Source organism: Oncorhynchus mykiss, chromosome 1 (genome assembly GCF_013265735.2).
Source record: "Oncorhynchus mykiss isolate Arlee chromosome 1, USDA_OmykA_1.1, whole genome shotgun sequence".
In the NCBI taxonomy this organism is placed as follows: Eukaryota; Metazoa; Chordata; class Actinopteri; order Salmoniformes; family Salmonidae; genus Oncorhynchus; species Oncorhynchus mykiss.
The window spans coordinates 40,302,983-40,330,685 of record NC_048565.1 but is presented as its reverse complement, the minus strand read 5'-3'; the positions used below and the strand labels follow the sequence as shown (position 1 = coordinate 40,330,685).

At 45.0% G+C, this 27,703-nt stretch overlaps 1 protein-coding gene across 2 annotated transcripts in view; it reads right to left on the bottom strand.

Moving 5' to 3' along the window:
* LOC110522618 overlaps nucleotides 1-26,853 on the bottom strand; it is a 159,450-nt gene extending 132,597 nt beyond the window's left edge. Inside the window, exon 1 of one of the 2 annotated variants that reach the window (XR_005051723.1) lies at nucleotides 26,454-26,853. The gene's annotated coding sequence lies outside the window, so the exon portion shown is untranslated. The remainder of the gene's footprint in view (nucleotides 1-26,453) is intronic. The other variant, XM_021601084.2, reaches the window with a different exon arrangement.
* Between the last annotated feature and the right edge of the window lie 850 nt (nucleotides 26,854-27,703).

Here is a 27,703-nt window from a genome sequence, read left to right as displayed (position 1 = left end):
TGATTTTGTGATTTCATCCCCCATTGGGTTTGTTCTCAAGTGCGTTCTGCATCTACTCTTGATTGCTCATCATCTCTGGTTCTGAGGACATGAACTGGCCTTCAGTGAGCTAAGTATGCTGGTTAACACCCCTCATAACAAGATTAGGAGGAAGGCCAGGAGATCTGACCATGACCTGACCAGGAAAAACTCCAAACTCTTATAGCTAAGGGGATTGAGTTCTAGAATTTGCCCTAACCTAGTTACCTGAGCAGGAAGAACGGTCCCTATAACTAGGTTCTCTCTACACAGCTAAGTTGCAAAGTCAAAATGGTCTATATCGTGAAAACATATGAACACAAAAAGTAGCTTTTTGTTTTTTTGGCTTTGCACCTTGGCCAGATAGTGACAATGACAACTCTATACTATTGCTACTTCTCTCTCAGTAAGATACTTCAGTCTGTATAAGGTAGCCCTGAGAGGGCACCAGCTGTGAGGAGCTTTGGCTCCAGCCCCAGATAGAGCAGGGGACTGGGGGGAAGGCATGCTCTGTCCCTGTCCTGACGTTGCTTGCTATGAGACTGGCTGGATCAACCTATCCCAATGAAAACACTGTTCCATGAATCTGGACTTGGTACTGTACAGATACAGCACTCAGCAAGTCACCCAATGATCGATCGGCCCAGCTCAAAATCTGTTCTGATCTGTCTTTGGATGGATACTGTCCCAGAGCTAATATTATTTTCTCTGATTGGCAGCTTGGGTCTGCCATTAAGTCTGTCATTGTCTGGAATGGTCCTATAGTTTCACAATCACCAAACACTTTAGCCTCATTTCTGTAATGACAATGACAATGACAATTCTGTGGGTGGCTATCTACTCAACTTCCTTTATCTGGATGAAAAGTGGCCATGTTGGTACCGGCTCCGTTATTCTGAGTGTGGTTCTGGCAGAGGTTCTACAGAGGATGCATACCTACAGTGGGGCAAAAAAGTATGTAGTCAGCCACCAGTTGTGCAAGTTCTCCAACTTAAGAAGATGAGAGAGGCCTGTAATTTTCATCATAGGTACACTTCAACTATGACAGACAAAATGAGAAAAATAAAATCCAGAAAATCACATTGTAGGATTTTTAATGAATTTATTTGCAAATTATGGTGGTTATTTGGTCAATAACCGAAGTTTATGTCAATACTTTGTTATATACCCTTTGTTGGCAATGACAGAGGTCAAACGTTTTCTGTAAGTCTTCACAAGGTTTTCACACACTGTTGCAGGTATTTTGGCCCATTCCTCCATGCAGATCTCCTCTAGAGCAGTGATGTTTTGGGGCTGTTGCTGGGCAACACGGACTTTCAACTTCCTCCAAAGATTTTCTATGGGATTGAGATCTGGAGACTGGCTAGGCCATTCCAGGACCTTGAAATGCTTCTTACGAAGCCACTCCTTTGTTGCCCGGGCGGTGTGTTTGGGATCATTGTCATGCTGAAAGACCCAGCCACGTTTCATCTTCAATGCCCTTGCTGATGGAAGGAGATTTTCACTCAAAATCTCACGATACATGGCCCCATTCATTCTTTCCTTTACACGGATCAGTCGTCCTGGTCCCTTTGCAGAAAAACAGCCCCAAAGCATGTTTCCACCCCCATGCTTCACAGTAGGTATGGTGTTCTTTGGATGCAACTCAGCATTCTTTGTCCTTCAAACACGACGAGTTGAGTTTTTACCAAAAAGTTATATTTTGGTTTCATCTGACCATATGACATTCTCCCAATCTTCTTCTGGATCATCCAAATGCTCTCTAGCAAACTTCAGACGGGCCTGGAGATGTACTGGCTTAAGCAGGGGGACACGTCTGGCACTGCAGGATTTGAGTCCCTGGCGGCGTAGTGTGTTACTGATGGTAGGCTTTGTTACTTTGGTCTCAGCTCTCTGCAGGTCATTCACTAGGTCCCCCCGTGTGGTTCTGGGATTTTTGCTCACCATTCTTGTGATCATTTTGACCCCACGGGGTGAGATCTTGCGTGGAACCCCAGATCGAGGGAGATATCAGTGGTCTTGTATGTCTTCCATTTCCTAATAATTGCTCCCACAGTTGATTTCTTGAAATCAAGCTGCTTACCTATTGAAGATTCAGTTTTCCCAGCCTGGTGCAGGTCTACAATTTTGTTTCTGGTGTCCTTTGACAGCTCTTTGGTCTTGGCCATAGTGGAGTTTGGAGTGTGACTGTTTGAGGTTGTGGACAGGTGTCTTTTATACTGATAACAAGTTCAAACAGGTGCCATTAATACAGGTAACGAGTGGAGGACAGAGGAGCCTCTTAAAGAAGAAGTTACAGGTCTGTGAGAGCCAGAAATCTTGCTTGTTTGTAAGTGACCAAATACTTATTTTCCACCATAATTTGCAAATAAATTCATAAAAAATCCTACAATGTGATTTTCTGGATTTTGTTTTCCTCATTTTGTCTGTCATAGTTGAAGTGTACCTATGATGAAAATTACAGGCCTCTCTCATCTTTTAAAGTGGGAGAACTTGCACAATTGGTGGCTGACTAAATACTATTTTGCCCCATTGTATATAGTGGTGGTGATGGACACAGCGGATGACACACTAAACTGGGTTTATGGTTTTTGATCTTGAGGTTACTGGAGTGTCCCCATGTTCCTGCCTCGTCAGCACTGCTTCCTAGCAGCAAAATTCACACACGCACACGCACACACACACACACACACACACACACACACACACACACACACACACACACACACACACACACACACACACACACACACACAGACACACACACACACACACACACACACACTCGTTTTTGATGGATGAATAATGAGGCAGGGGTTTTCTGCTTGCCACACTCCATCTCTCCATCGTCTCTCTGGTTTTCTGTTTGTTCTGGAACGTTCATCGCTATCCGTTCAACACATTGCATGACTGTGATGTCACTGTCAGGCTCTCCTATTGGCTGTGCTCAGATCACCCACAGCTCTAGTACAGGACACAAATACTAGTTGGACGCCAGAGTTTTAAGGAGAACATAAAATTAGTGGTGACTCATCTCTGGCCACCATGTTATTATATAATTTCTTCACCAAAATGATTTCAATCGATCTAAAGTTCCATGAAATCAGACCGAAAGCCAAAAACCATGTGGTTCCTCTGCATCTCAAAGGGATGGAAAAGAAGATTTCCTACATCCACATTTCTTTCATAACCAACATATATTTGCACATCATTTGGATACGGCTTTCAGAAGTGCTATTTAGGTAAACCAGGTTAAAGATACCCAAGAACACTCAACGCAAACATTTAACATGTCAGAGAAAAATACATTATAATCCACTGGAATACAACTCCTAACACCTAACCATCAAACTTAAACATCTTTGTAAACCCAGTAGCAGAGACAGACTTCATCAAAACTCCTACCAGGTATGTGGGAGCTAGCTAAACTCAGCAACACATTTTTTTGGGGGGGAGTTTGCGGAAAATAAACGCAGTTGACAGTGAGAGGACGAGTTCAGATAGTTACACAGGTGCTTCGAACCTTCACCAAAATCAAAATAATATGTAAACAGATTTCTTTACAAAATCTTTAGATTTGGTTTATATGGGGGGAGTCTTTGATTCTTGAACCCTGGGGGTCAAAGGTCATACTGTGTTCATCTTGCTCCTGACCTCCAGCCTCCACCTCATTGTTCCAGACAACACCACAGTAACACGCACAGGCCTACAAAACTGTAAGCTGGTGAGCTACTAAACAGTGGTATGAAACGGACAAGATCAAGTTTGCCAACTGCACACTTACAGATAGATACTCTACAGCAGGGCTGTTCGGTGTCGGTCCTGGGGGTCCACAACACTTCTGTTTTTTGTTTCTACCTCGTAGTTACTGTAATTGCATTCACCTGGTGTCCCAGGTCTGAATTAGCCCCTTATTAGAAAAAGAGGTTGAAAACCAGAAGTGTTTCGGCCCGCCTGGACCGACATTGAACAGCCCTGCTCTAAAGTATTGGGCCTCAAACACCCCAAACTGGCAGAAGAGACAAGCACACTATTATTATAATAGGTACAGAATCTATCTCCATAAAGAGAGAGAGAGAGATAGAGAATCATTGCATTGTACTGTATTTACGGAAATGCTGTACCACTGCTTAGGCAATATCTTCACATTGTATTTCATGCCGATAAAGCAATCTGAACTTGAATCTGAAAGAGAAAGAGAGGTTAAGTGACAAGCCCTGTGTTCTTGTAATAGATACAGAAACTATGTCCATACAAAGGAAGATAGATAGAGAAAAACATGGAAAGAAAGAGATATTTGGATACAAACGCAGTATGCCAGTATGGCATCCGTCCTGATTAAGGTGTGTGCACATACCTGATACTTCACAAGAATATTGCCACAGAATACTGCACACCACACTCCATACACTATCTTGAGGATCACACATGCAGGCAGGCGTGGTGTCCTGGGGATCGTGCTTGTGCGTAGAGAAGATGCACAAACAGCAAAGGGCTGAGGGTGTGAGAGCGGATGGAGACGATGGGAGCTGTCATCGTGGCCTTCTTTCTCCAGGACACAAACACACAAGCCAGCGTTATTACAGCACTGTCAAAAACAACTAGCCTGGTAGGAACATGGTCACAACATCATGTACACACACACACTGTCATGTACGCACACACACACACTCTGTCAGGTACGCACACACACACACTCTGTCGTGTACGCACACACACACTCTGTCGTGTACGCACACACACACTCTGTCATGTACACACACACACACACACACACTGTCATGTGCGCACACACGCACACTCTGTCATGTACACACACACACACACACACACACACTCTGCCATGTACGCACACACACACACTCTGTCATGTACACACACACACACACACTCTGTCATGTACGCACGCACACTCTGTCATGTACACACACACTCTGTCATGTACCCACACACACTCTGTCATGTACACACACACTCTGTTATGTACACACACACACACTCTGTCATGTACACACACACGCACACAAACTCTGTCATGTACACACACACTCTGTCATGTACACACACACTCTGTCATGTACGCACACACACATTCTGTCATGTACACACAGACATTCTGTGATGTACACACACACACTCTGTCATGTACGCACACACTCTGTCATGTACGCACACACATACTCTGTCATGTACACACACACACTGTCATGTACACACACACACTGTCATGTACACACATACACACTCTGTCATGTACACACACACACACTCTGTCATGTACACACACATACACACACACACACACGCACACAAACTCTGTCATGTACACACACACACACACACACTCTGTCATGTACACACACACACACACACACTCTGTCATGTACACACACACACATTCTGTCATGTACACACACACACACACACACACTCTGTACACACACACACACTCTGTCATGTACACACACACACATTCTGTCATGTACACACACACACATTCTGTCATGTACACACACACACACACATTCTGTCATGTACACACAGACAGTCTGTGATGTACACACACGTTCTGTCATGAACACACACACACACTCTGTCATGTACACACACACACATTCTGTCATGTACACACACGCACACACATTCTGTCATGTACACACACACACACACACACACACACACACACACACACACACACACTCTGTCATGTACATACACACTCACATACCGTCACATATAGGCATGCAGACACACACACACACACACACACACACACACACACACACACACACACACACACACACACACACACACACTCCAGGCCATCTATAGACAACACTGCAGGACCTGCTTGGACTTGACTTTGATCCGAATAATCTATAGCTGTGTGTGTGTGCGTGTGTGCGCATGTGTGTATGTTTGTGTGTATGCATGTTTTAGTGGGCATGTGTGTGCACATGTGACTGTACGTGTGTGTATTTGTGCGTGTGTCATTCTGAATACTTATAGAGAGCCACTGTTGATATTGTCATGTATTGTCATGTTGTGTCTTTCTGTCCTTTCCTTTCACCCTGTCTCCCTCTGCTGGTCGTATTAGGTTACCTTTTCTCCCCCGCTTTCCCCCAGCTGTTCCTTGTCTCCTCCTGACTACCTCGTCACCCCGTTTCCCACCTGTTCCCTTTTTCCCTCTGATTAGTCCCCTATATCTCTCTCTGTTTTTGTTCCTGTCCTTGTCGGATTCTTGTTTGTTGTGTTTCATGCCTGAGCCAGACTATCGTCATGTTTGCTGTAACCTTGTCCTGTCCTGTCGGAATCTGCCGGTCTATCTGAGCCTACCTATGTTTGGTTATTAAAGAAGCTCTGTTTAAGTTAGTTCGCTTTTGGGTCCTCATTCACTCACCGTAACAGAAGAATCCGACCAAGAATGGACCCAGCGACTTCGGATCCTCTCCACTCAGCCGTCGAGATCCAGGGAGCGATGCTAGGCAGACACGAGCAGGAATTGTCTGCTGCTCGACATGCCGTTGAGATCCTGGCCACCCAAGTCTCCAACCTCACAGAACAGGTTCACCATCTCCGCCTCGATCCACCGGCCACTTCCAGGGCTTTCGAATCTCCGGAGCCCAGAATCAATAACCCGCCGTGTTACTCTGGGGAGCCCACTGAATGCCGCTCGTTCCTCACCCAGTGTGATATTGTGTTTTCTCTCCAGCCCAACACTTACTCCAGGAGCACTGCTCGTGTCGCCTACGTCATATCTCTCCTTACTGGACGGGCTCGTGAGTGGGGCACGGCAATCTGGGAGGCAAGGGCTGAGTGTACTAACCAGTATCAGGACTTTAAGGAGGAGATGATACGGGTTTTTGATCGATCTGTTTTTGGGGAGGAGGCTTCCATCGCCCTGTCTTCCCTATGTCAAGGCAATCGATCCATAACAGACTACTCTATTGAGTTTCGCACTCTTGCTGCCTCCAGTGGCTGGAACGAGCCGGCTTTGCTCGCTCGTCTTCTGGAGGGTCTCCGCGCAGAGGTAAAGGATGAGATTCTCTCCCGGGAGGTTCCTTCCAGCGTGGATTCCTTGATTGAACTCGCTATTCGCATTGAGCGACGGGTTGATCTTCGTCACCGAGCTCGTGGAAAGGAGCTCGCGTTCTCCGTTGCCCCCCTCTCCGCATCACTACCATCTTCCTCTGCCGGCTCGGGAGCTGAGCCTATGCAGCTGGGAGGTATCCGCATCTCGACTAAGGAGAGGGAACGGAGAATCACCAACCGCCTCTGTCTCTATTGCGGTTCTGCTGGTCATTTTTTCACTTCATGTCCAGTAAAAGGCCAGAGCTCATCAGTAAGCGGAGGGCTACTGGTGAGCGCTACTACTCCTGTCTCTCCTTCAAGATCCTGCACTACCTTGTCGGTCCATCTACGCTGGACCGGTTCGTCAGCTTCCTGCAGTGCCTTAATAGACTCTGGGGCGGAGGGCTGTTTTATGGACGAGACCTGGGCTCGGGAACATGACATTCCTCTCAGACAGTTAAGGGAGTCCACGGCCTTGTTCGCCCTGGATGGTAGTCCTCTCCCCAGGATTCAGCGTGAGACGCTACCTTTAACCCTCACTGTTTCTGGTAATCATAGCGAAACCATTTCTTTTTTGATTTTTCGTTCACCTTTTACACCTGTTGTTTTGGGCCATCCCTGGCTAGTTTGTCATAATCCTTCCATTAATTGGTCTAGTAATTCTATCCTCTCCTGGAACGTCTCTTGTCATGTGAAATGTTTAATGTCTGCTATCCCTCCTGTTTCCTCTGTCTCTTCTTCACAGGAGGAGCCTGGTGATTTGACAGGGGTGCCGGAGGAATATCACGATCTGCGCACGGTGTTCAGTCGGTCCAGGGCCACCTCTCTTCCTCCACACCGGTCGTATGATTGTAGTATTGATCTCCTTCCGGGAACCACTCCCCCCCGGGGTAGACTATACTCTCTGTCGGCTCCCGAACGTAAGGCTCTCGAGGATTATTTGTCTGTAGCTCTTGACGCCGGTACCATAGTCCCCTCCTCCTCTCCCGCCGGAGCGGGGTTTTTTTTTGTCAAGAAGAAGGACGGGTCTCTGCGCCCCTGCATAGATTATCGAGGGCTGAATGACATAACAGTTAAGAATCGTTATCCGCTTCCTCTTATGTCTTCAGCCTTCGAGATCCTGCAGGGAGCCAGGTTTTTCACTAAGTTGGACCTTCGTAACGCTTACCATCTCGTGCGCATCAGGGAGGGGGACGAGTGGAAGACGGCGTTTAACACTCCGTTAGGGCACTTTGAATACCGGGTTCTTCCTTTCGGCCTCGCTAACGCTCCAGCTGTCTTTCAGGCATTAGTCAATGATGTCCTGAGAGACATGCTGAACATCTTTGTTTTCGTTTACCTTGACGATATCCTGATTTTTTCACCGTCACTCCAGATTCATCTTCAGCACGTTCGACGTGTCCTCCAGCGCCTTTTAGAGAATTGTCTTTTTGTGAAGGCTGAGAAGTGCACTTTTCATGCCTCCTCCGTCACATTTCTCGGTTCTGTTATTTCCGCTGAAGGCATTAAGATGGATCCCGCTAAGGTCCAAGCTGTCATTGATTGGCCCGCCCCTAAGTCACGCGTCGAGCTGCAGCGCTTTCTCGGCTTCGCGAACTTCTATCGTCGTTTCATCCGTAATTTCGGTCAGGTGGCAGCTCCTCTCACAGCCCTTACTTCTGTCAAGACGTGCTTTAAGTGGTCCGTTTCCGCCCAGGGAGCTTTTGATCTCCTCAAGAATCGTTTTACATCCGCTCCTATCCTTGTTACACCTGACGTCTCTAGACAGTTCGTCGTCGAGGTTGACGCGTCAGAGGTGGGCGTGGGAGCCATTCTTTCTCAGCGCTCCCTCTCTGACGACAAGGTCCACCCATGCGCGTATTTTTCTCATCGCCTGTCCCCGTCGGAACGTAACTATGATGTGGGAAACCGCGAACTGCTCGCCATCCGGTTAGCCCTAGGCGAATGGCGACAGTGGTTGGAGGGGGCGACCGTTCCTTTTGTCGTTTGGACTGACCATAGGAACCTTGAGTACATCCGTTCTGCCAAACGACTTAATGCGCGTCAGGCGCGTTGGGCGCTGTTTTTCGCTCGTTTCGAGTTCGTGATTTCTTATCGTCCGGGCTCTAAGAACACCAAGCCTGATGCTTTATCTCGTCTCTTCAGTTCTTCAGTAGCCTCCACTGACCCCGAGGGGATTCTCCCTGAGGGGCGTGTTGTCGGGTTGACTGTCTGGGGAATTGAGAGGCAGGTAAAGCAAGCGCTCACTCACACTCCGTCGCCGCGCGCTTGTCCTAGGAACCTTCTTTTCGTTCCCGTTCCTACTCGTCTGGCCGTTCTTCAGTGGGCTCACTCTGCCAAGTTAGCCGGCCACCCTGGCGTTCGGGGTACGCTTGCTTCCATTCGCCAGCGTTTTTGGTGGCCCACCCGGGAGCATGACACGCGTCGTTTCGTGGCTGCTTGTTCGGTCTGCGCGCAGACTAAGTCCGGTAACTCCCCTCCTGCCGGCCGTCTCAGGCCGCTTCCCATTCCCTCTCGACCGTGGTCTCACATCGCCTTAGATTTTGTCACCGGACTGCCTTCGTCAGCGGGGAAGACTGTTATTCTTACGGTTGTCGATAGGTTCTCTAAGGCGGCTCATTTCATTCCCCTTGCTAAGCTTCCTTCTGCTAAAGAGACGGCACAAATCATCATCGAGAATGTTTTCAGAATTCATGGCCTTCCGTCAGACGTCGTTTCGGACAGAGGTCCGCAATTCACGTCTCAATTTTGGAGGGAGTTTTGCCGTTTGATTGGGGCTTCCGTCAGTCTCTCTTCCGGCTTTCACCCCCAGTCTAACGGTCAAGCAGAACGGGCCAATCAGACTATTGGTCGCATCTTACGCAGTCTTTCTTTTCGCAACCCTGCGTCTTGGTCAGAACAGCTCCCCTGGGCAGAATACGCCCACAACTCGCTTCCTTCGTCTGCGACCGGGCTATCTCCTTTTCAGAGTAGCCTCGGGTACCAGCTTCCGCTGTTCTCATCTCAGTTCGCCGAGTCCAGCGTCCCCTCCGCTCAGGCTTTTGTCCAACGTTGCGAGCGCACCTGGAAGAGGGTCAGGTCTGCACTTTGCCGTTATAGGACGCAGACTGTGAGGGCTGCTAATAAGCGTAGAACTAAGAGTCCTAGATATTGTCGCGGTCAGAGAGTTTGGCTCTCCACTCAGAACCTTCCCCTTAAGACGGCTTCTCGCAAGTTGACCCCGCGGTTCATTGGTCCGTTCCGTATTTCTCGGGTCATTAATCCTGTCGCAGTTCGACTTCTTCTTCCGCGATACCTTCGTCGCGTCCACCCGGTCTTCCATGTCTCTTGTATTAAGCCCGTTCTTCGCGCCCCCGCTCGTCTTCCCCCCCCCCCCCCCATCCTTGTCGAGGGCGCACCCATCTACAGGGTCCGCAGGATTTTGGACATGCGTCCTCGGGGCCGTGGTCACCAGTACCTCGTTGATTGGGAGGGGTACGGTCCTGAGGAGAGGAGTTGGGTTCCCTCTCGGGACGTGCTGGACCGTGCGCTGATCGAGGATTTCCTCCGTTGCCGCCAGGTTTCCTCCTCGAGTGCGCCAGGAGGCGCTCGGTGAGTGGGGGGGTACTGTCATGTATTGTCATGTTGTGTCTTTCTGTCCTTTCCTTTCACCCTGTCTCCCTCTGCTGGTCGTCTTAGGTTACCTTTTCTCCCCCGCTTTCCCCCAGCTGTTCCTTGTCTCCTCCTGACTACCTCGTCACCCCGTTTCCCACCTGTTCCCTTTTTCCCTCTGATTAGTCCCCTATATCTCTCTCTGTTTTTGTTCCTGTCCTTGTCGGATTCTTGTTTGTTGTGTTTCATGCCTGAGCCAGACTATCGTCATGTTTGCTGTAACCTTGTCCTGTCCTGTCGGAATCTGCCGGTCTATCTGAGCCTACCTATGTTTGGTTATTAAAGAAGCTCTGTTTAAGTTAGTTCGCTTTTGGGTCCTCATTCACTCACCGTAACAGATATGCCATAGATATATTCTCTAAAAATAAGCTAAACCTTTCTATTTAGGCCAGACAGACCACAGAAAGATTGATTTGAAGCCCACAGTCACACTATCCTTCTTCACAGCAGTCCTATGTCCTGGTGGTTTATGTAATGATATGCATTGTGTTTACTGTCTCCCCCTCTCCCCTTTCTTCCCTCTCTCTGTATGAATCCCCTCCCTGCCTCGCTGTCTCTCTCTATGAGGGATGAGGTAAACATTTAGGGAATTCTGAGGACGTAGCCACTGCGCTTGATGCCTGTACGTTTAGCCAGGCGGAATGTGGCCTTGCATTGCTGAGGGCCGCTGAGATTTATGGAACTGCGGTGAGGTGTAGCATGTGGCTAACAGATGGTGGCATCATGCTACTCTCTCCTCACCTCCGCTCCTCTCCTCTCCTCTCGCTCTATTCTTCCAAGTTTTCATCCCTCTCTAAACATGGCGGTCAGTGCCGTTTGGATGACTGTCATTCAAATTCCATTCACTCAGTTGTATGTAAAATCGATAGGTTTAGGATACTATACACATCATGAGGTTGCTACAACCTAGCCTATGAATGAAAGTTTACAATGTAGGTGCACACAGGTCGAGAGGAAAATTTGAGGTGACAGACAGTGATACATGGAATAGCGCCTGCATCTAGCTGATCTACAGTAAGGTGTAATCACTAGTCCTACAGTTGCAAACGAGAGTTTCTATTGGCCAAATTCAGGTATGTTTATCCCAGTTTCATACCGGTTGCTTCCGTTTAAGAAACGTTTGTCAACAGAATCAGAGGAATGAACACACCTCAATAAGCCTGACTAACCGGTGTCTGTATATAGCCTTGCTACTGTTATTTTCAAATGTCTTTTTACTGTTGTTTTATTTCTTTACTGATGGACACAGCGGATGACACACTAAACTGGGTTTATGGTTTTTGATCTTGAGGTAACTGGAGTGTCCCCATGTTCCTGCCTCGTCAGCATTGCTCCCTAGCAGCAAAATTCACTCACGCACGCACACGCGCGCACACACACACACACACACACACACACACACACACACACACACCTTTTATTCGCACTATTGGTTAGAGCCTGTAAGTAAGCATTTCACTGTAAGGTCTACACGTGTTGTATTCGGCGCACGTGACAAATAAACTTTGATTTGATTTGACCTCTGGTCGCACGTAAACACAGTTCATAGCTGCCACGTTGTATTATTTATTGCATCTATGCACTCTCCTCCACTCACCTTTTTCCGTCGCTTGTGGACTTCAATGCACAACACACAAATTCTATGTGACCAGACTAAAAAAAAATCCAAGCCTAACCATATAATAACCACTAAACACAGCTAAACTCAAAGCTATTAAACTATTGTCTTTCTCTCTCTTTGACTCAACTACTCACCACATTTGATGCACTGCAATGCTAGCTAGCTGTAGCTTATGTGTTCAGTACTAGATCCATTGATTGGGTGGACAACATGTAAGTTCATACTGCAAGAGCTCTGATAGGTTGGAGGAAGTCCCCCAGGAGTTGTCACAATTACTGTGTAATCTATGGAAGTGGGTGAGAACCATGAGCTATGTATTGAAGTACCCAGAGGATGGAAACTAGCTCTCCTCCAGCTACAACATTGTGCTACCCTACAGAGTGCTGCTGAGGCTACTGTAGACCTTCATTGCAAAACAGTGTGTTTTAATCAGTTATTTGGTGACGTGAATATATTTAGCATAGTTTTATTTAAAGGATAACTTCTTAAATGTTTCACTATTTGTATTTTTATTACATTTACTGAGGAGGATGGTCCTCCCCTTCCTCCTCCGAGGAGAGTCAACTACTTTCTAAAATCTAATACCTAAAGATAACATGTCAGTCCTACTAGTATCAACAGCGCAAGACACTGCCTATTCCTCATTTAGTACTCATCACTGGTCTCATCCTCACCACACCCTACCACCCCAACCATCCAACTCAACACCATTCACACAACCCACTCAACACCATGTACCCTCCACACTCAAGAAACACTCAACACCTTCAATGTAGCCTTTTCTTCCTCGTCCAAAATGCTTATCAACACCACACACACACACACACACACACACACACACACACACACACACACACACACACACACACACACACACACACACATACACACACACACACACACACACACACACACACACACACACACACACACACACACACACACACACACACACACACACTGTTTGCCCAGAATGGGGCCACCCTATCACAAACTCAACACACTAAAGAGCCTCCAATGGCATACTTGCATCACTTCCACACTTCCTCAGTCCAGTCCCTATATTTACATCCACCTGTTTTCCCTACTGTAGAATAGCATGTCAAACCTGCTTAGTATGCCTATATAGCTTAGCGTGCCTTTACAGCCTAGCACTTAGCTAGCCTATCCCGTCTCCACCACTGACACTAACTGTGTTTGACATACGCTTAATCAGACAAATTACTACTAAGACCTGACATACGGAGAGTTGCATAACTCTTTTTTTCATTAATATTTTTATTAAAGACCTAGTCCAGTCAAAAACGTGATTTCCTGTTGATTTTATGATATTTCCATACTATGAGGTAGAAATAACACTTTGAAATTGTGAAAATTATGATAATGCCATTTTTGTGTAGCTGTTTGAAAAGAAAAATACTGGAACTTCAGCTTGTTCAGGTGGGACAGAACTTTTGACCCACAGTAATGACAGTTCATCTGGGTAAGGGGGTGGGCTCTAGACCATCCTATCAGCCAATCAGGGCTGTGAATGTAAATATCTTCACATTTGTTTCCTAATGCCCACACAATCAGAATACAAATTTTAAGGGCTAAAGGAGGCTCATGAAATTAAATGAATACGAATGATACTGATACTAATGATGATTAAACCTTTTTTTTTCATAGGCTGCATGGGGGCTTTTAGGATTTACCAAGAAAAATAATGAAAGTGACAAATACAATAACAATGTTCAAGCAAGGCACAAATTGGGATATCAAGAATTGTTAAATGGACAATAACAAACTAATGAAAGAGCAGTAGAACTCTTGACTCGCATCTCGGCTGCTCTCTTGTCTGTGCTCTCATTTCCCTGGTAGTGAGGCCAAGAAGTGAACACCCAGCCCCAGGCCAATACTCTACTGTACACTGCCTGACGATTCTGATTTAGCACTTCTCCCTTCCTATCAGTCTTGTTGTGGAACCACAGCTAGGTTCAGAAGGCCTGCCTCTCACATATGCAGTAAGCACACACACACACACAGAAACACAGACACACACACACACACACACACACACACACACACACACACACACACACACACACACACACACACACACACACACACACACACACACACACACACACACACACACACACACACACACACACACGGTATGGACACATTAAGTTTGCCAATCAAACCTGCCACCATCTGACGCCATGTAATTATATACAACATAACCATAAAACATTTACAGATGCGGGAACACACACAAACACAAACATTAATGGATACTTATAGCGTATCAGCAGTGTGTATACCAGTGTGCCTACACACACCCTCATACACACTTATGTGTGTGTGTGTGCATGTGTGTGTATGCGTGTGTGCATGTCTGTGAGTGGCCTGGGCTGACTCTGGTACTTTCCTTAACCCTCCCTGCAGCTAAGGTGTATGATCTCAGTGTGTCGGCGTCTACATCAGGTGAAGTGGATGATGCAATCTGGAGCCTGGTCTGAAGAACCAGAGCGTTAGTGATTGCTAGTTAATTTGCTCCCTCCATTCTCTCCCCCACTGTTTCCCCCTGTTTCACATAGTGCCCAGGTAGGGCTCGTATATTTTAACTACCGTCATAATAAACATACAATTGATATAAGAGGTGGGTTGGCTGCTGCTCCAGGCAAATAATTAATGTGTGCCGTCTCAAAGGCAGCTAAAAGACTGAGGCCTCATCACCAGGACCCTTCTCCCACTCACACTCCACCCACTCTCACCTCAAGGGAAAGTGCTTGACTAAGATCAGGGGTCACATTTTGATAACTTGTTACACACACACACACACACACACACACACACACACACACACACACACACACGGAGTAGCTAGTCAAACTCTGATATTAGAGGGACATTTTTCTCTGGTGAATCATTTTTTGAAGTTGAATAGTCTATCTGAGTTAGACCTTTAAATCCATCAACAGTTCGATCAGATGCCAGGCATATCATGAAGGAACAAAAAGCAACATTACACAGCTTTAGATACATTAACAAACATGAATTCCATACCAACGTACATTACCATACCAACGACATTAAATAATTCTGAACACAGACCGTGGGGAAAATGTCGGGAAGATGTCGGTCATATTTTTCTTCTACTATAATCATATCGTTTCTGCATACTTATTCATACACAGCAACCATTACAACCAAAATATTTAAATCAGACCAAAGTATTTAAATAGACACAAATTGGATTGGCATCTGAAATTGCTTGCAACACAAAACAATTCGGCAATCCAAATACTCTTACTGCCTCCCATGTGGTTAAAGCAGTCAAAATATTCAGCTCACACCAAATAGGCCTCCACCAGATTATTCACTTTAGATGATGAAAGACTCGGGGAGGAAGCGCTTAATGGGTAGGAAATGCTGAGTCTCGGGTCTGTGTGTGTGTGTGTGTTAGTGTGTGTTTTAGTGTGCGTGCGTGTGTGTGTGTATGTGTGTGTGTGTGTGTGTGTGTGTGTGTATGTGTGTGCATCCGTGCATGTGAGAGAGAGACTCTAGACTCTGTGGTGCTCCTCTGTAAGAGTTTGGCAGCGCCCCAGCCAAGGTTTGTGGGCTCGGCTCCCATATGTTTCTGATTTCGTGCAATTTAACTAGATTGGCACTTTATTCGCTCCACTGGAGAGTCCCGACTCTGATGTCTGTCAGCTGAGGAAAACAGGAACAAACAACCAGCGGCTGCACTGCCTTCCCACGCAACAACCTCTACCTTATCACACTATAGCATCTCTTCTCTCGGCTAGCGTTAGCGCTAGGAGGTACACAGCCCGATGGGACCACTCAGCTAAATATCCTACAGCTGTTTACCCTACTGCTCTAAAAAGACAGTCACAGTGGCCTGATGACGACGACTCAGCTCAGCTCTTAGTGAGGGCTTATGTAATTTTGTCATTGCTAAAGGGACATGCTTTCCATGACATAGGTGTTATAATAGCAGAGTAAACATTAGTCTAATGACTGACTGACATTGTACTAGAGGGATAGATGCAGTTATCCAGGACCTAAGCTTACTTTTGTAATGAAAACATTGTTCGTTATCATACAGTTTTCTTGCTTTCCCAACATGTGAGTATCATTTTGACTATATAAATGTAAGATTGTCAAAAAATGATTTCCTTACTTCTGTGGTTACCCTGGATTAAAGGCCTATATCATGTGAAGGTAGCCCATTGTTCAGTTTCGGCGCTGACCTATAACCCTAATTCCCCTTGTTTTGGCAGCACAGCCAAATAAATCCCAGCAATTGTTTTGTAAAGGAATGTCAATAATTGCAATGTCTTTCATCAGAGATGTCTCTCAGTATGCATACTACCGTGCATTCTCCAAGCATGCATTCTCCGAGCACACTCTCTTAAGTACATTCTTGTGAGGACCAGAGTGTGAAGAACAAATAAAAAATGAGAAGCATTCACACTCCACCTACAGTATTACTTTATGCTGCACCTCCCATTCACTGAACATTCTTCCAGCCAGGACAATGGCAACAATAGAGATGAAACAAGACATACACAAAGCAAACATTGACTTCATAACTATCAGCTAGCTATATCCTAATCGTAATAATCAAGCTAACCAGATAGTTTAACAGGCAAAAATGACCTAAATCTGATGTTTTTTTTTAAGTAGATGCAAATTAATGTGTAGCTAGCTGCCAATTCTTTGTGGCTGTCTAGCTAGCTAGCTAACAGCAGTAGCTAGCCAGTTAACATTAGCCCGATTGACTTACTATGGGCTTGCAATCTACAGTGGGTATTGTAGGCAGGTAAACACGCTAAAATTAACACAGTATGTATTTATTAATGTAACATGATAAAATATTGTATTTGTGCAACATGTGAGATGTAAATGGGCAATATTTCATTCCAAAGATTATTTTCTCTTGCTTCAGCTCAAATAATGGCTGCTATTGATTTCAAGAGATTTTGCATCATTTTTACATGGTTGCGTCATATTTCTGGGCATAATTTCCGTTGAAGCTTGCATCGATACATGCTTAACACGGGAGGGTCATACAAGACCGTTTGTACAAGACAAAGTCAAAGTCGTTTGTACAAGACAAAGTCATAAGCAATTGGATTGTCTCTAATAAATCAGAGTATCAAAGCCAATGATGTATTTTCAAACCGACGCTTAACCCACGTGTATTCTGGCTCTGGCCCAACCCATCGGTTTCTGGACCAATCAGATGGCACCAAATGTGTTCGCATTCAGTGATGGGTCAGGGAGGTATTCAGATACAGACACATTGCGGCAGGTAGCCTAGTGGTTAAGACCCTCGGGACAAATTCCTGAGCTGACTAGGTGAAAAATCTGTTGATGTGCCCTTGAGCAAGGCACTTAACCCCAATTGCTACTGAAAGTCGCTCTGGATAAGAGTGTCTGCTAAATGACTAAAATGTAAAAATGTAAGAAAGTAACTTCCATGGGTGTGGCATAACCTTTTTCTGAAGCAAGAAGTATGAAAATGTATATATGATTTTTTTCTTATTCAACCAATGTGGGGCAATAGGGCTTGAAATTACTAAAATGCTTTCTAAATATAGTAACACATTAAATTATAAATGACTTACTATAAGATTTCATCTTTCTTATAACTGTAAAAAAATATGATAATACTTTGTGACAGTACAATATTGGCACCATATCATATAAATGACAATTGAGACTTTTTTCCTAAACGTCCACTGAGCGGCACAAAGATACCATTCAAATACGTGTAGACTTGTTTCAACTACAGCTTTAAGCACAAAGTGACCAAGAGAAATGACTTATTATTTTTCATGTTGAGAGCTCGAAATATTCAGTGCCTTGCAAAAGTATTCACCCCCCTTGCCGTTTTTCCAATTTTGCTGCGTTACAACCTGTAATTTAAATTGATTTTTATTTGGATTTCATGTAATGGACATACACAAAATGTTCCAAATTGGTGAAGTGAAATAAAAAAAGAACTACCTGTTTCAAAAATTATAATAAATAAAAAACAGAAAATTGGTGAGTGCATATGTTTTCACCCCCTTTGCTATGAAGCCCCTAAATAAGATCTGGTGCAATCAAATACCTTCAGAAGTCACATAATGAGTCAAATAAAGTCCACCTGTGTGCAATCTAAGTGTCACATGATCTGTCACATGATCCCACATCCCACGGAGCACCATTAAATCCATTATTAAAAAATGTAGGCACCACAACAAACCTGCCAAGAGAGGGCCGCCCACCAAAACTTAAAGACCAGGCATGGATTGCATTAATCAGAGAGGCAACAAAGAGACCAAAGATAACCCTGAAGGAGCTGCAAAGCTCCACAGCGGAGATTGGAGTATCTGTCCATAGGACCACTTTAAGCCATACACTCCACAGAGCTGAGCTTTACGGAAGAGTGGCCAGAAAAAATCCTTTGCTTAAAGAAAAAAATAAGAAAACACATTTGGTGTTTGCCAAAAGGCATATGGGAGACTACCCAAACATATGGAAGAAGGTACTCTGGTCAGATGAGACTAAAATTTAGCTTTTTGGCCATCTAGGAAAACGCCATGTCTGGAACAAACCAACCCCTCTCATCACCCTGAGAACACCATCCCCACAGTAAAGCATGGTGCTTTGGGGATGTCTTTCATCGGTAGGGACTGGGAAACTGGTCAGAATTGAAGGAATGATGGATGGTGCTAAATATAGAGAAATTCTTGAGGGAAACCTGTTTCAGTCTTCCAGAGATTTGAGACTCGGACGGAGGTTCACCTTTCAGCAGGACAATGACCCTAAGCACACTGTTAAAGCAATACTCGAGTGGTTTAAGGGGAAACATTTAAATGTCTTGGAATGGCCTAGTCAAAGCTCAGACCTCAATCAAGTTGAGAATCTGTGGTATGACTTAAAGTTTGCTGTACACCAGCGGAACCCATCCAACTTGATGGAGCTGAAGCAGTTTTGCCTTGAAGAATAGGCAAAAATCCCAGTGGCTAGATGTGCCAAGCTTATAGAGACATACCCCAAGAGACTTGCAGCTGTAATTGCTGCAAACGGTGGTTCTACAAAGTGTTGACTTTGGGGGGATGAATAGTTATGCACGCTCAAGTTTTTTTGTCTTATTTCTTGTTTGTTTCACAATACAAAATACTTAGCATTTTCAATGTGGTAGGCATGTTGTGTAAATCAAATGATACAAACCCCTAAAAAAAATCAATTTTAATTCCAGGTTGTAAGGCAATAAAATAGGAAAAATGCCAAGGGGGTTGAATACTTTCGCAAGCCACTGTATATCACAATGAGATAATATGCTTGACTGTCCTCTTTCATATTTCGTCTCCAGGCTGGGCTCCGTTGCTCAGATGGAGAGCAAATGGATTCTTTGTCCAGACAGGCCAGAAAATTGATACGTCATTCCCAATGAAAATGTGGGGTCTGAAACTTGACACTTCAAGTCAGCTCTACTGATAGAGTGGCAGCGGAGAGCATTCTGGGACTATAAATCACTGGACTAACATTCACCGAACATTTTGTACATCAAAATGTCAGTTATCGCCGGTCCAGAACTGCTCACAGTCCCCCCCCCCTATAGGGGACTTAACATCTAAGAGAAAGGCCCAAGTCATATGAAGGTTGCCAATTGATTCGTTTCTGCCACGGGGCTGACCGATATCCATTTGTACTTGGAAGTTGGAAGGAAGTGAGAACCGACTGTGAAAATGGCCTTAATTCACATTGTTTTGGCAGCTCAGACCAATCTCTGCAGTCATTTTGTAGAGGAACGTCCACAATTACAATGTCTTCCATAGGTGACAATATATCCTAACAAATGCGAAGTGTGTGTGTGTGTGTGCATGTGTGCGTAGGGTTGGGGACTAATGGATTACATGTTATCAGTTACATGTCACTGATAACAAAAAAACTGTTACTGCAATCCGTTACCAGCAAAAATATTGTAATCAGATTACAGAAACTTTTGAAAAACTAGATGGTTACTGTTAAGTTCAGAAAGGATGTTTGCAAAAAAGTTATTTATGATACCTTTTTGTTTTCTCAATGACATTCAAATCAACACTGAAAAAAACACTATGATGACACACCAAATGCGTTTGATGGATGACAGGAAAACAGCAGGAGTGGGTTTTTGTACGCTTCAGTCCAAGCTTTGACTTCCAATGGTGTTATTTCTGTCGGCATCCAAAGATTCTGTTTGAATAAATGCTTGGAGGTAAGGATGACAGCAGTGGTGTAGCCTACGGGCGATATAGATATAATTTATTATTGATATATACAGAGCAATGACGTGAATCACACTGCCGTCCTTTCACTTAGCTATTTGCGCAACACAGATTGTGGTTGTTGTGGATGGCTGTTCACACACTCATATGTGTAATTTAACAAGATAATGGTTGAATTTGAGAAGGTGAAGCTGCCTGTCAATCATTGGTTTTGCGATCAGTGGCCAGCCAGTGAAAAATGTTCTATTGCAACAGCTGCACTCTACAATGCAGATCCCAGTATATGGAATAAAGGTTTGAGAGAGTTCCTCCCTTCTAAACACAGTATTGTGTTCCACATACAGTCAAAGAAGAGTTTAATTTAAGAACACCACAAATGGGGCTTTTATTGCTCAAACTAATTCATGCTGATTAATAAAGGGCTTTCGTACCCATGCTCAAACTCACACACTTTTGATAGGCTTAAACATCTGAAAATTATCAGGATATCAAAGTGTCAACAGCAAAAACGTAAACAATAGGCCTATAGTAAATGCAACATTTGACATTCATTTTTCACAATCAAATAGAAGTTTTCGGTTGTGCGTGCCATTCCATGAGAGTAGCATCAGCTCATTCAGTCCTCCATGACAACAAAATCATAAGCAACAGATTAGGCGAGTCCCCAATTACATTCAGCTTCGGGACGATTTGATAGACTTGATTGAAGCTGTTTTTCAGTCTCTCAGTCCCAGCTTTGATGCACCTGTATTGACGTCGCCTTCTTGGAAGGTAGCGGGGTGAACAGGCCGTGGCTTGGGTGGTTAATGTCCTTGATGGTCTTTTTACAGCTCTATGTGTCATGGAGGGCAGGCAGTTTGCCCCTGGTGATGCAGTGGGCAGACCGTACCACCCTCTGGAGAGCCCTGCGGTTGAGGGCGGTGTAGTTGCCGTACCAGGTGGTGATGAAGCCCGACAGTATGCTCTCAATTGTGCATCTGTAAAAGTTTGTGAGGGTCTTAGGGGCCAAGCCAAATTTCTTTAGTATCCTGAAGTTGAAGAGGCACTGTTGTGCTTTCTTCACCACACTGTCTGTGTGGGTGGACCATTTCAGATTGTCAGTGATGTGTACGCAGAGGAACTTGAAGCTTTCCTCCTTTTCCATTGCGGGCCCGTTGATGTGGATGGGGGTGTGCTCCCTTTGCTGGTTTCTGAAGTCCACGTTCAGCTCCTTTATTAAGGGAGAGGTTATTTTTGCTGGCACCGCTCCTCCAGGGCCCTTACCTACTTCCTGTAGGCTGTCTTGTCATTGTTGGTAATCAGGCCTACTACTGTTGTGTTGTCTGCAAACTTGATGATGGTGATGGAGGTGTGCGTGGCCACACAGTCATGGGTAAACAGGGACTCCAGGATGGGGCTGGGCACGCACCCTTTTGGGGACCCTGTGTTGAGGATCAGAGAAGTGGAGGTGTTGTTTCCTACCTTCACCATCTGGGGGCGGCCTGTCAGGAAGTCCAGGACTCAGTTGCAAGGGGTAGGGTTAAGGATGAGCTTGCATGGTACTATGGTGTTGAAGGCTGAGCTATAGTCAATGTACAGCATTCTGACGTAGATATTCCTCTTATCTGGATGGGATAGGGCAGTGTGCAGTGTGATGGCGATTGCATCGTCTGTAGATCTATTGGGGCGGTAAGCAAATTGAAGTCGGTCTAGGGTGTCATGTAAGGTAGAGGTGATATGATCCTTAACGATTCTCTCAAAGCACTTCATGATGACAGAAGTGAGTGCTACGGGGTGATAGTCATTTAGTTCAGTTACATTGATCTTTCAGTTTTATGCAAATTCTGCCATCTATCCACGGGTTTTGATTTGGGTAGGTTTTAATAGTCACCGTAAGAACAACATCCCCTATACGCTCGAGTGGCGCAGCGGTCTAAGGCACTTCATCTATGTTTTTGAGGCGTCACTACAGACACCATGGTTTGATTCCAGGCTGTATCACAACTGGCTGTGATTGGGAGTCCCATAAGGCAGCACAAAACTGGCCCAGTGTTGTCCGGATTTGGCCGGTGTAGGCAGTCATTGTAAATAAGAATTTGTTATTAACTGACTTGCCTAGCTAAATAGAGGTTCAATTGTAAAAAAACACACAAAAAAAACACTTCCTGATGAATTCAGTCACCGTGTCCGTGACTGAATTCAATGTTATTCTCATAGGCTACCCGGAACATATCCCAGTCCGTGTGATCAAAACAATCTTGAATCGTGGATTCTGATTGGTCAGACCAGCGTTGAATAGACCTTAGCATGGGTACTTCCTGTTTGAGTTTCTGCCTATAGGAAGGGAGGAGCAAAATGTAGTCGTGATCTGATGTAGTCGTGAGTACTACAGTCAATGTGTTGATAAAACTTCGGTAGCTTTTACCTCAAATTTGCTTTGTTTATATCCCCATCTACAATAAATGCGGTCTCAGGATATGTGGTTTTCAGTTTGCTTAAAGTCTGTGTAGTTCTTTGAGGGCCGTCGTGGTATTGGCTTGAGGGGGAATATACACGGCTGTGACTATAAACGAACAGAATTCTCTTTAGAGGTAATACAGTTGGCATTTGATTGTGAGGTATTCTAGGTCGGGTGAACAAAAGGACTTGAGTTTCTGTATGTTATCACAATCACACTATGAGTAGTTAATCATGAAACATACATCCCCGCCATTCTTCTTCCAGGAGAGTTCTTTATTCCTGTCTGTGCGATGAACTAAAAACCCATCTGGCTGGATGTTGAATCCTGACTTGTATCACGGGCGACCTGGCTGTTATGGCCAGGTATGTAAACTCTAACATTGATTTATCCTGCAAAAGATGTCGCTCAATTGGTAATATTATTTTTGTCTCCTTCTAATGCATTTTTAAGGGCAAAGTAATCTAAAAAATTACAAAGTAACCAGATTCCGTTAATGAGTTTGGGTAATCCACATTGTTACGTTACAGATGACAATTTTGGACAGGTAACTAATAACTGTAACAGATTACATTTAAAAAAGTAATCTATCCAACCCTGTGTGCGTGTGCATGGCTGTGGGCAATGCGGAAGGGTGTGTATGTGGTTGTGTTTCAATGTGCGCCTGGAGGTAATTCTAATTTATATATATCCATTTTGGTGCTTGTGTGCACATGCATATACGATACAAACAGTACAATCTTACATGTGAGAGCTTGTCTTAGATTTCCCCACCTTTGAGAGCCCTTGCATTTCCGAGAATATGTGATTCTGGGTACACAGACTGAGGCCAAAGCCGAGAAAAAGAGACAGAGAGACCATGAGAGACAGCTAGAGATATAGACAGAGAGCAGGTGACAGTCAGGGAGAGGGAGCAGAGAGAACTGGGTCAGGGAAGAGGGCTCTATAATAGGCTGATGAGAACCACATAACACTGATACAGGCCCAGGGAGCACAGTATCCATGGTGAGGAGGAGGAGGGGAGGGAGGTAAAATATCTGCTTGCATTGATATGAGCTCACACAACACTAATCTCCGGTGCCAGTGCCACACAGCAGATACACAGGGTTCCCATGCCGCTGGCACAAAGTTGTCATACAGCAACCATAAACAGCAGACTGGGCATCTATAATATCTTCTGTCTTTTCTCTGTTTGGTTTTTACCATGGGGAATACCATCGGGTGATTTTCCAACACTTATACAAACGTGTTGATGCCCCGGCATGGCTTGGCAGGGTGGCATGACCCAGCATGTTGCACAGATACACGCTCCTGGAGGTGGGAGGGGTGAGCCGAAGAGGGGTGAGAAGGGCTGCAGGGGGAAGAGGAGGAAGGGAGCGAGGGACACAGCCAGGGCTGTGAGCAGTAAATACCTAACATTCCATTACCTGGCCTAACCTTGCAAGAGTGACCTCGCTGCCTGCCAGGGCTACCTGAGCCATGCCTTTTGGCCGTGCACATCAGCGCTGGGGGTGAAACTTAAGAGGAACAGAGCGAGAGAGAGACTGCTCATTCATAAGTCAGGGAGGGAGAGGGAGGAATCACTCTGGTATAGAGAAACAAGGAGGGCTGGGGGCACGACTAAAACATCAAGCCTGCAGAGCTCCAAAACATTGTTCTTATTTTCAGTGGACAAACTATGAAGGGATATCAAATCAAATCCAATTTTATTTGTCATACGCTGAAAACAACAGGTGTACACACCCTGTGAAATGCTTACTTACAAGCCCTTAAAAAAAATACAGATTTAATCAAATAAGAGTTAAGAAAAAGATTTACTAAATTAACTAAAGTAAAAAAAGTAACACAAAAAATAACAATAACGAGGCTGTATGTAGGGGGTACCGGTACTGAGTCAATGTATGGGGGTACAGGTTAGTCGAGGTAATTGAGGTAATATGTACATGTCGGTAAGGGTAAAGTGACTATACATAGATAATAAACAGCGAGTAGCAGCAGCGTAAAAAATATTATATATAAATAAAAAAGGAGATCATGCCGAAATGCCATATTGTACCTATCCAAAGCTGTCAGGGACAAATCCCTAACTAAAAGCGATGTGATTGGAATGACATGGAAAGTGCACTTCTGCTGCAACTGTTACAGTACGTAAAACCGCTACATAGCATGTAAAGAAGAGTCAGCCTCTGTCTTTCCTTTGATCTGAGACACTAGGGTATACAGTTCACACACAAACATGTATTCACATGCGTTAGCAGACCCACACACATAGACATACACCCATGCACATACACACTCATGCAAACATACACCCATGCACATACACACTAATGCAAGCACACACACACACTAACATGCACACACACACTCACACACACACACACACACACACACACACACACACACACACACACACACACACACACACACACACACACACACACACACACACACACACACCATGCTAAATTGTTGCCTTTGACAAACTGCACCTCATACATGCACTCACACACTCACACAGCACTGCTCCAACTCCTCCAACTTCCACAGAGCAAACTCTAGGCTCCAACTCAGACTCAAAGTTAGCTTTAAAGTGTCACACACACTGCTGACCCATAGAATCACCCTCAACTTTGTCTGACAGTAGCATACTACTCACTCTATCTCTTACACTATAATTATAGCTCTAACCTCAAAAACTCTCTCTCCGCTTCACTTGCTGGGCTCAAAATAACATGTGTTATGTTCTTCATGGAAAACTTGAATGACAGAAACTCAAGAGTCTACAGATGGGATCTTAATTTGATCACGTCCTTGCAGCAAACAATTTTCCTGCACCACAGGAAATGCAAGTTAGCATCTTATGAACTACAAAGATTCATCCATGCATTACACCATGTACATTCAACACGCCACGACAAGGACTATTGGAGATTGAGTTACTGTACATGACGGTCACTCATTGACTTTTCAAACTCTGCACAGATAACTCTCTTTACCTCTCTTCATCTCAATCTATTTTTTTCCCTTTTTTCACCTATTTTGATTGATGACTGTTCTAATTCGCTATCTGTATCCGTTTATTTTTTCAATCAATAACTGTCTGGATCTATTTAACTCACTGTAAAGTGATACTGTGGTGTTACTAAAGTGATACTAACACACAGTCACACACATGCATAGTAACACACATGCTTTATGGCTAAAATGTGCGTGACAGGGTAATTTATGGACACACCAGAATGTGATACACACACCAAACAGTGGGAAGTCAAACCTGTCACACACTCTTAATAAAACACAATTCAATTCAATAGTATCAAGACATGAATGCCAGCATTCATTCAGGCACATTCAGAGAAATCACACACGCACATGCATGCCTTATATGCTCCTCACCCACCTTGCGAGCTGCACACCAACTCCTTCAATTTCCAATGCTTGTGGTGTGTGTAAGTCTCTCGCTTCCCTGGTTCGTTCCTCTCTCCCTCTCTTGCTCACTCTCACTCTCTCTCTCTCCCTTCTGATTCTATTCTCATCGCGTGGCTCTCGTGACGCTCCACGGCTGGGAGAGAGGGAAGAAAGGAGGGAATAAAGGGGGGAGAGGAGGGAGGTAGGAAAAGAGTGACGAGCGATTCCTGCCCAGACTGATGAGTGAGGCTCAGGAAAATACCCTGGGGAGAAAAAAGATTTGGAGTCTTTCACTCTGCAAAAGCTGTCTTTTTCTCTCCTCACTGCACTCCTCTCTCTGTTCCTTTTTTTCTTAATCTGTACTTGTCCTTCTTGGTTCCCTCTCTCCACAGATCCTTGAAAGTCTCCTCTGAACCTCTTTTACTCTCTTAAACTCCTGCCACTCATCCCGTTCTACATGTATCCACCTCTCTCCCCTTCTTTCTTTCCTCTCCTCGCTCTCTCTCGTTCTCTCGCTCTGGTGTGCAGCTGGCTCGATGAGGGACACACACCTGCCCACCTGCCCACCTGCCCTGGTCTTATTAAAGTGGGGGATGATTTTCACCGAAAGGAGGTAAAGAAGAAATAATTATCTTATTCTCTTCATGTCTTCGTCTCATTTCTCCCTTGTCTTCTCCAGGAATTGTGATGTCATGGGTGCAAAGGTATAGTTCCCAGAACTGTCTGAACAGCAGCGAGTCATTAAAAGACGTAGGCCTACAATTTTCTGGGAAATGAACATGGAATTCTGCAGATGCCGTGGCCACTGCATGTGCCATTGCATAATACGGTCTCTCCTGCAGTTGCCTACACACACATAGTGTACACACACACACACACACACACACACACACACACACACACACACACACACACACACACACACACACACACACACACACACACACACACACACACAAACACACACGCACACGCACACGCACACGCGCACACGCACACGCACACACTCACACTCACACACACACACAAACACACACTCTCTTTAAGGTTTCATGGCCTTGACACTCTCTTTCCAGAATGTGAGGAATGCAGCATGCTGATTGGCTGGTGACTATGTCCATTAAGCCTCAAGCCCACTGGAGTCTCCTCAAGGGTCATGACCAATGTTCCCTCTAATTCTTTCCAGCACTGAGCAAATTTCAGGTCGGCTGAGCGCAAACTTGAACGTTGCGAAAATTCTGT